We start from the raw sequence: 8,220 nt of genomic DNA, 5'->3' as shown, positions 1-8,220 counted from the left end.
AATTTCAGTGAAAATTTACAGGATTGATCAGTAGCTCAAAAACTTGCACATATTACATTGGTTTTTGGTTGAATGGGCAGAGTTATGGCCCTTCAAAAAAATAGGTGTTTGTCTTTTTTTTTTTGTTTTGCCAGCTAATCAGTGCTGGTGCAATTCCATTCAACAGAAATATTTAGTACCAAGTCTAATAAACCATGATACCATCCAAATATTCAGTAAGCTTTTTATCAAAATATGAATATTTATTAAGAGGTATAGGGGTCATTCAAGGTGACAGTAGAGAAGAATTGTCAAAATGACATACTTATATGCTTCCTCCATCTTACCTCTAATGGGTAGTAAAGACAAATAACACTAATGATAGGTATAGAGAAATTGATGTAATGGTATGTTTTTATAAATAAGGAAAAGTACATAATTATCTTTAAAAATAGGTTTTTTAAAAAAAATTAACAGTCATAGTCATTTCTAAAAGTTATAAAAGACAACAACTAATACAATAACAATGCCATTTGTTAACAATCTGATTAATCAATCATCCCCTAATGGTATTTACATGTATATTATGTATATTCTATTCTAAAAAGATACTGAAACATAAATTAAGCAACAGTAAAAACCAAATGAAGACACAAAAAAATCTGTTATGATAAAACTTTCAAAGCCAGTCTGCCATACTGATATGGTGGTTCAATTAGCTTAATTATGGCATACAAAACAATGGAAAAATAAACAAAAACTAATAGATAAATAAACTTTATATTATGACATATTTTCAATTTAAAACAATATTTTTTAACAATAATTAAATTCTTGAACATAAACTTGATAAAACATAAAACATAAACTTGATAAAACATAAACATTTACAGTAATATTAAAATGTACTTAAAAATTATTCAAAGTGAAATGTTGCTATGTACTTGTCATTTTACATTCACTTAATATGATTTTTAAAAAAAATAATTTCCTATTAATTTACCTATCATTGCAAATTTTTAAATAATTGTTTTATTTTGACATTATGACTTTTTCCCACCTTTTTAAATATATTTTAGTATACCCTAAAAATTCAATAATAAGCATGTCTTGATAATAAGCCTATCTCGATAATATGCCACCATTATCTTACAGTCAAAATTAATTGAAAGTTAGCCAGCCAGCTATTACATTACACAATAACTGATTTTTCATTGTGCTTAATTGATAATGAACAACACAAAATGATAAAATTTTAGTTATGACATTGAATACTTTCAGTTTGAAAGCTAAAATCACCTAATTTCTCCTAAATTAATTGTATACTGGCATTATAATAACATGTAGTTGATATAAGCATCTAATTATCTGATTTAGTGGTCACAGACATAGAGTTATTCTAATTCTTATTTATCTCTCACTTCTAATTAAGGAATCATTATGGATTAGTCACTGGTCATTTGCTAAAAATTGGAAGTTATTGGTTTGTTTTCCTGGAAAGCTGATTAATTTGACCAACCAAAACTGCATATACACCAAACAAACAATCAAATCGGATTTTGATTTCCATACAAAGTACTAATTCCCTCAATATACCATTTGCAAGCAGAGCATAATTAGAAAAAGATAGTTTATGTATATGGCAAATGAGTATTTTTTGGAAACTGTGACAAGATACCAAAGATAGAAGGTTTTTGAGAAATAAAAATAAACAATTTTAAGGCATAACAGGGTTTGAAGTAAATTAAAAGAATTAATTTATTGTTAAAATTCTTGTTAAAATTTCATAATTTTCAAAAATAAACCTTTAAAATTTGATGAACACAAAAAGAAAGACATTTCTATCAGTTTGTAACTGACATGTTTTGATTAAAATATGAAATGGATAAACAATAATATATACATGTATATACAATTTAAAGACAATAAGAACTATAATTAACTACATGTAGTTAGTTTTTTAGCTGTCACAGAAGCAGCATGCTCCACTTTTCTCAGTAATACAGAGAACATAAAATCAAAGAAGGTACATGTATAGGGGCATAATTCTTAAAAACTGCTTAGCAGAATTACCTGCCCTTGGAAGCAAACAAAAAGTTCCAGTTAGAAGCGAATATCTATGATGGTTTATGAGAAAATAAGGAAAATAATTAAAAGATACAAAATTGGGATTTTTTTAAAAACAAGTCTTTCATGGCTATTTATCCTTTACAAACATATTATATTTTTGAAAGTGAAAAATAACTTCCAAATTTAAAGTGTTTTTTGAGACATGACTCTTATCAAGAATGATTGACCAACGCAGAAACATCTACGTCAAAAAGGGGCATATTTTACAAAATATTAATTTATGTTTATACGCCCATATGAAACGGTGTCATATTTTGATGAAAATGTATACCAAATTTTAATTGAATAGCTTTGATTGTTTATGAAAAATATGGACTATTACATATTATAGGAACAAATGACCTTGACATTGACCTGAAATTGGATGTGATAGAAAGAACTCACCAACTTGCATTCATATAATAAAGTGGTAATGTTTAAGAATTATTAGTATTCAAGGTAATAACCATTATTGAAATTTTAACCAAAAAGGTTAACGAAGGCCAACACTGATAAGTTGGTCATGACAAGAGCTCTGCTTTTTTCTTTAAAAGTAGACTAAAAATTATCTAAAAATGTAACTTTTTATACAAGAGAGCCATGATGGCCCTAGAGCACTCACCTAAGATTCATTGCTTAAATAGGTCATAATTCTTTAATGCAGTAGGTAACAAGGGTCATTTTTTGTTGAGTCAGAGATCAACATGGCATGCACCATGCCAAATATCAAAGATTTTTAAAGATAATTTCCAATTATTATTCACATATGTTATTGTAACAAAAGTGATCTTACATTGTAATTCTACAGTCATGCCAAATATCTATGCTCAGTACAATGAGTTTTCACAGAAGATTTAAAGCAAATTTTTACCAGATAGGTATGACATATACAACTTTTGTAGAGACTACTAGGTGATGTTACATGCAAAATATTTTAGCTCTTGGCACTTCAGTTTATGAGGAGAATTTTATTTTTAAAAATTTCATTTTTATTTAAAGTCAATTTTTATCTTGGGTGACCTGCATCTAAATGTGTATCTGATAGCAACCAATCATATAACTATTGAAGGTCACTCAATGAGTTTAATCAAAAATGCATCTGGTAGTTCAGGAGATGTTGTTTGAAGAAAATTGTGGATAACAACTGACAACATGCCATCACAAATAGCTGAACTCTAAGCACTCGGGTGAATTAAAAACAATGTAACTATGTTAAATTGTTTAAAGCTATCTAAAAATGCATCTTTATACAGATAAAATATGATACAATCTTAACAAATCCAAAAAAAAAGCATTTGAACAAAATTAATAAATCTTAACAAATCCAAAAAAAAAGCATTTGAACAAAATTAATAATCTTAACAAAGGTACAAATAGTTAAATAAAATTTTGGTTTAAACTAAACTCATAGTATAAAAAATATAACTTTTTTGCTGAATAGAATAAAAGATCAACTTAAAAATCTTGTTGTCTAAATTATAGAGATAATTCATTCTTTAGTACAGTATAAATCATTCTTTAGTAAAGTGTATATTGCCTGATTTAATTCCCTGTATCTTAATTAAGATCCAGACAACACATAAAATTGATAACAAATGACTTAACATTACATGTAATAAAGCATTGCAAGTTTGACTTAAATCAAAAGTCATTTTCCAATACAAATATATTTTTCACCTGATGTGTTGGTAACACCTACATGTATATGTTTTTGATACAATAAAAAGGTTTATTAAAAAGAATCATCTAATTCTATTTAGTGGCTATACCAAGTATACATGGTTTTATCCAAAAAGGCATGTTCCTGGGGTAGAACTTTTCCATATAAACATCCGAGAAACCTGCTTCTTTAATGAACTTATCTATATTTCTTTTCACCTCGCAGCCATCTGCAAAGATCCAGTGTAAGGGATTCATGATGCACTGAGAAAACCATCGCCATGAATTCCTTTCTGCTGCAACATGCTCCAGAAATACATACTGTCCACCCTAAAATACAGCAAAAGAAAGCTCTGAACATTATGTTTTTAAAGAACTAATTCTATCAAAAATATTGTTTTGAATTGAAAGACTGGACATCAGGATATTTATATCTTAAATAAAGGTACACTTTGTAGTTATTGGTAACAAGTAATTATATAAGCTGTTGCATGATTCGTAAGGGGTGTATGTGCCCAAGTGGTTCAGGTAATTGACTTCAAACCACTTGCCCCTAACAGCTTTGAGTCGAATCCCACTTGTAAGGGATTTAAGATTCTTTCATGTCATGAAGCCACTTGCATCCAGCTAACTTAAAGAACATTGGTGGTTCTGAGTCTAAACAAGTGCCTGTTCATGTCTGAAATATACCCAGAGGGGCAGCTGAGGTCTTCCATCACCTGTAAAGCTGGATAGTTGCCATATGGCCTATATTGTATAACCTGCAATCAGATATCATTTTCATTTTAGCCTACGATTATTAGGGGAGGGGGGTACTTTTTGAAAGTTCACATGTTCTGGTGTCCTGCAGCGCTAAGCCAAATTAGTTTGCATTTTACTACAGATTGAAATAATTTGCAGACAAAGCACAAATGAGTTGTGTCACGACAAAACCAACAAAATGGATTTGCAACCATCATGGATCCAGACGGTAGACAGACGTTTCACTATTGAGACGGTTCACACCAAGACGGTTCACACCAAGACATTTCACTCCCAAATGGGAGTGAAACGTCTTTAAGACAAATTAATTAATGCTAGTATAGTGCTTTTGCGATATATGTCTTGAAGACGTTTCACTCCCTTTTTATACCAAAATTATTTTGATACTTATGAATATAATATACTAAAATAGACCTAAAATAATCACTTGAACTAAAATAGACCTTAAATTTTATAAAAATAAATTAAAAACGGGGATTTCACTGTTTTGCCAATGACTTAAAACTCAGTATTTAAGTTCTATCATTTCAGTTATCTTATCTTCTTTCAAATAAGATGTTTACAGTTTTTCTATTCTTTGATCCGTATGTTCAATTATCACATAATATTTCACTTAAAGAAAAAATATTTTGATTAAAATAACACTTTAATATAACTAACTATTTGATCTTTTGTAAACATGGACTAAATAGGCAATTTCAATTTAAAGCATAACAATCTTGTGACAACAAATAACTTTGAGTAACATATTTTTTTGTTGTTAATTTTAAACATCATGGATAAAAAAAAAGTTAAATTAATTAATGCTAGTATAGTGCTTTTGCGATATATGTCAAACAATTTAAATCAGAAATATATCTTTAAATTAAATTAGAAGCATTGGGACTGGGACATATGTAACCCAATGGCGAGCAGACATGGCGTTATGCTCTTCCTTGCAATTGTATTCAAATGTTAAAGTTAAATATGAAAGGTCTATTTATCTTAAATTATTAGAAAATGCAAAATACAGATCAGTTCTTGCAAAAATTAGATTAAGTTCCCATAAACTACATATTGAATCTGGAAGACACAGGGGTATTGAAAGAAGTCAGAGAAAATGCACATTATGTACGTCCGGGGATATAGAGGATGAATTTCATTTTATATTAATATGTCCAATTTATAGTGATTTTAGAAGTATGTACATTTCAAGATACTTTACTGTTAATCCTACTCCTAGTGTTTATAAATTCATACAATTGTTAAACGCAGATAGAAAATTGGTTATTAGAAAATTAGCATTATTTTGTATTAAAGCATTTGAAAGACGAGACAATTTGGTAGATTAGCATATCAATATGATATTATTAATGTAGAAATTTATTTTTGGCATTCTCAATCAATATGTTAGCTATGTCATAATATTTGAATATGACTGATTGAATTTGTTATGATATGATTCTTGACGCATGCATTGTAATAATTATACATGTATATGTATGTTATGATGATGGGTGTTGAGCCCAAGTCAGAAATAAAGTATATTTTCTGTTCTGTTCTGTTAATTTTAAACATCATGGATAATAAAAAAGTTAAATTAATTAATGCTAGTATAGTGCTTTTGCGATATATGTCAAACAATTTAAATCAGAAATATATCTTTAAATTAAATTAGAAGCATTGGGACTTTTTCAATATTTGTCATTTTTTGTGACTAATAGTCATTATCATATAAACACAACTTATGGAGAAGTTTCTGTGTTTAAGTTGTCTGTTGTCAAAAAATATTTTAATGGTCCAATAAACCACTGATTAGTAAACTGCTGATGCTTAAGTGCAGTGTTTATACAGCTGATTTAATAGTGGTGTCAAACTGTTAGTTGATTGTCTCAGTGTTTATACAACTAATTAGGCGATGAGATAACACCACAATTACTTAAGTTTGTTAACCCATTACTTCATATACACGCCTTTTAACGCCTTTTTCACCCCCCCCCCCTTTTTGTTGTCTCAAATGGTGAAAAAATGCATTATTTAGGCCCTTAACACTTGCTTTTGTTTGAGAAATGTTGTTAAAAAAAGTGACCACTTTTTCGGCGCGGCCCCCCAACCAAAAGATACATCAGGGGGTTGCCAGAAGGGGGATGTGCCCCCTTCTGTTTGGGGGGTTTGAAGGGGGGCGGAGTCCCCCTCATCGCCAAGAAAATTTTGGACTTGTGAGAGGCTATAAATGACCCCAGATTGATCATAAGGTAACGTGTAACCAACGCTGAAAAGCATTTGACTCTATCTCAATCCATTGAGAAGTTGCAGCACTTTGAAATCAATTTTGATGGAAAAAATCAACGCAAAATAGTGATTTTTGGCAATTTTGAGATGTCCCCTCGTTGCCATGGTAACAGAAAATTTAAGTCTGAGCATGTTGTTGCAAGGGCAATGGTCCAGTCAACATTTGTGCCAAGTATGATTAGTGTTGAAGCAGTTTTTATAGTATTATAGCAATTTGAACTTGTAACGGGAGACTTTTCAATGAAAACAGCCATTTTTCACAAAATGCTCATGAAGTAATGGGTTAAATGGCTTCTGTTTAATAAATTGATGAAGAAAATAATTTAAAAAAAATAATTTATTTTATACACATGTTCCGCATTTGTTTAAGACTTACAAAAAGTAATCATTATATAGTCAATATATTTAATGTATTGATATTTTTTATTATTTGAATAATATTAATTACTTTACTGGTAGTGATTTCAAAATTTAAACTTATAAGATAAGATACGATAAGATAATCTTTATTTATAGTTGGTTTCATAAAAACATATTTACCAGTAGGTACACAGACGCGAATGTCTTTGTTGTTCTTTCTATGTTATTCAAATTTTTTAATTTACTTTAAATAGAATTTTCTCATGTTACACTTAAAATAAAAGAGATACTTCAGAAATTTGTCTTTCATTTACACCTCTTATCACTTTACCCATAATTAAATGAATAATCTTCTAATAATTCGTATCAACAATACCATTGAAATCAACAAAATGAAACATTAAATTGCTTTTCCTTTTTACACTGTTTGATATTAATGAAATTAAAATTTGTAAACTTTCCTAGTAAACATCTCTAAAAATTGGGAGTGAAACGTCCATACAATTGACAAAATGGGAGTGAAACGTCTAGGTGTGAACCGTCTTGGGAGTGAAACGTCTCAATAGTGAAATGTCTGGGAGTGAAACGTCTGACATTCGATCCAGACCAGCCTGCACATCTTGCAGTCTGATCAGGATCCATGCTGTTTGCTGTCAGTTTCTCTACATGTTAAGGGTTTGTAAGTGAACAGCATGGATCTTGATCAGACTGCGGGGATGCGCCGGCTGGTCTGGATTCATGCTGGTCGCAAACCGACTATGTTGGTTTTGTCGTGACGCGGCTCAAATGTTTAAGTACTGACAATCATTTAAAACAAGTCTATTGATTGCTAATCTGTGATTAATAACAGTCATCATTTATAGAGATTGTCAACTTGTAAATGGTCCGCATTTGGTTTAAAATAATGTACATGTAGCAAAAAACATAATTTTTTATATTCTCAAAGTCAAAGAAATTTGTTATGTTTTTTTTCCATCACTTCCAAAAAAAAATTCAACTCAGCAGAACCCCTGATATAAATTAACTATAAAGATGGTTTAATACTTACCTTCTTTAACACTCTTTTAATTTCTTTCAAAG

At 29.7% G+C, this 8,220-nt stretch overlaps 1 long non-coding RNA gene across 1 annotated transcript; it reads right to left on the bottom strand.

Moving 5' to 3' along the window:
- Positions 1-745: 745 nt before the first annotated feature.
- Positions 746-8,220, bottom strand: LOC132748813 (uncharacterized). The gene is made up of 2 exons (XR_009628322.1): positions 8,189-8,220; positions 746-4,077 (listed from the first exon to the last, which is right to left on the bottom strand). It is a non-coding gene; the product is annotated as an uncharacterized LOC132748813 (long non-coding RNA).

Source organism: Ruditapes philippinarum, unplaced genomic scaffold, assembly GCF_026571515.1.
Source record: "Ruditapes philippinarum isolate M1 unplaced genomic scaffold, ASM2657151v2 ctg6651_1_1_1_1, whole genome shotgun sequence".
In the NCBI taxonomy this organism is placed as follows: Eukaryota; Metazoa; Mollusca; class Bivalvia; order Venerida; family Veneridae; genus Ruditapes; species Ruditapes philippinarum.
Note: the sequence above shows the minus strand (reverse complement) of the source record. Positions and strands in the feature narration are given on the sequence as shown.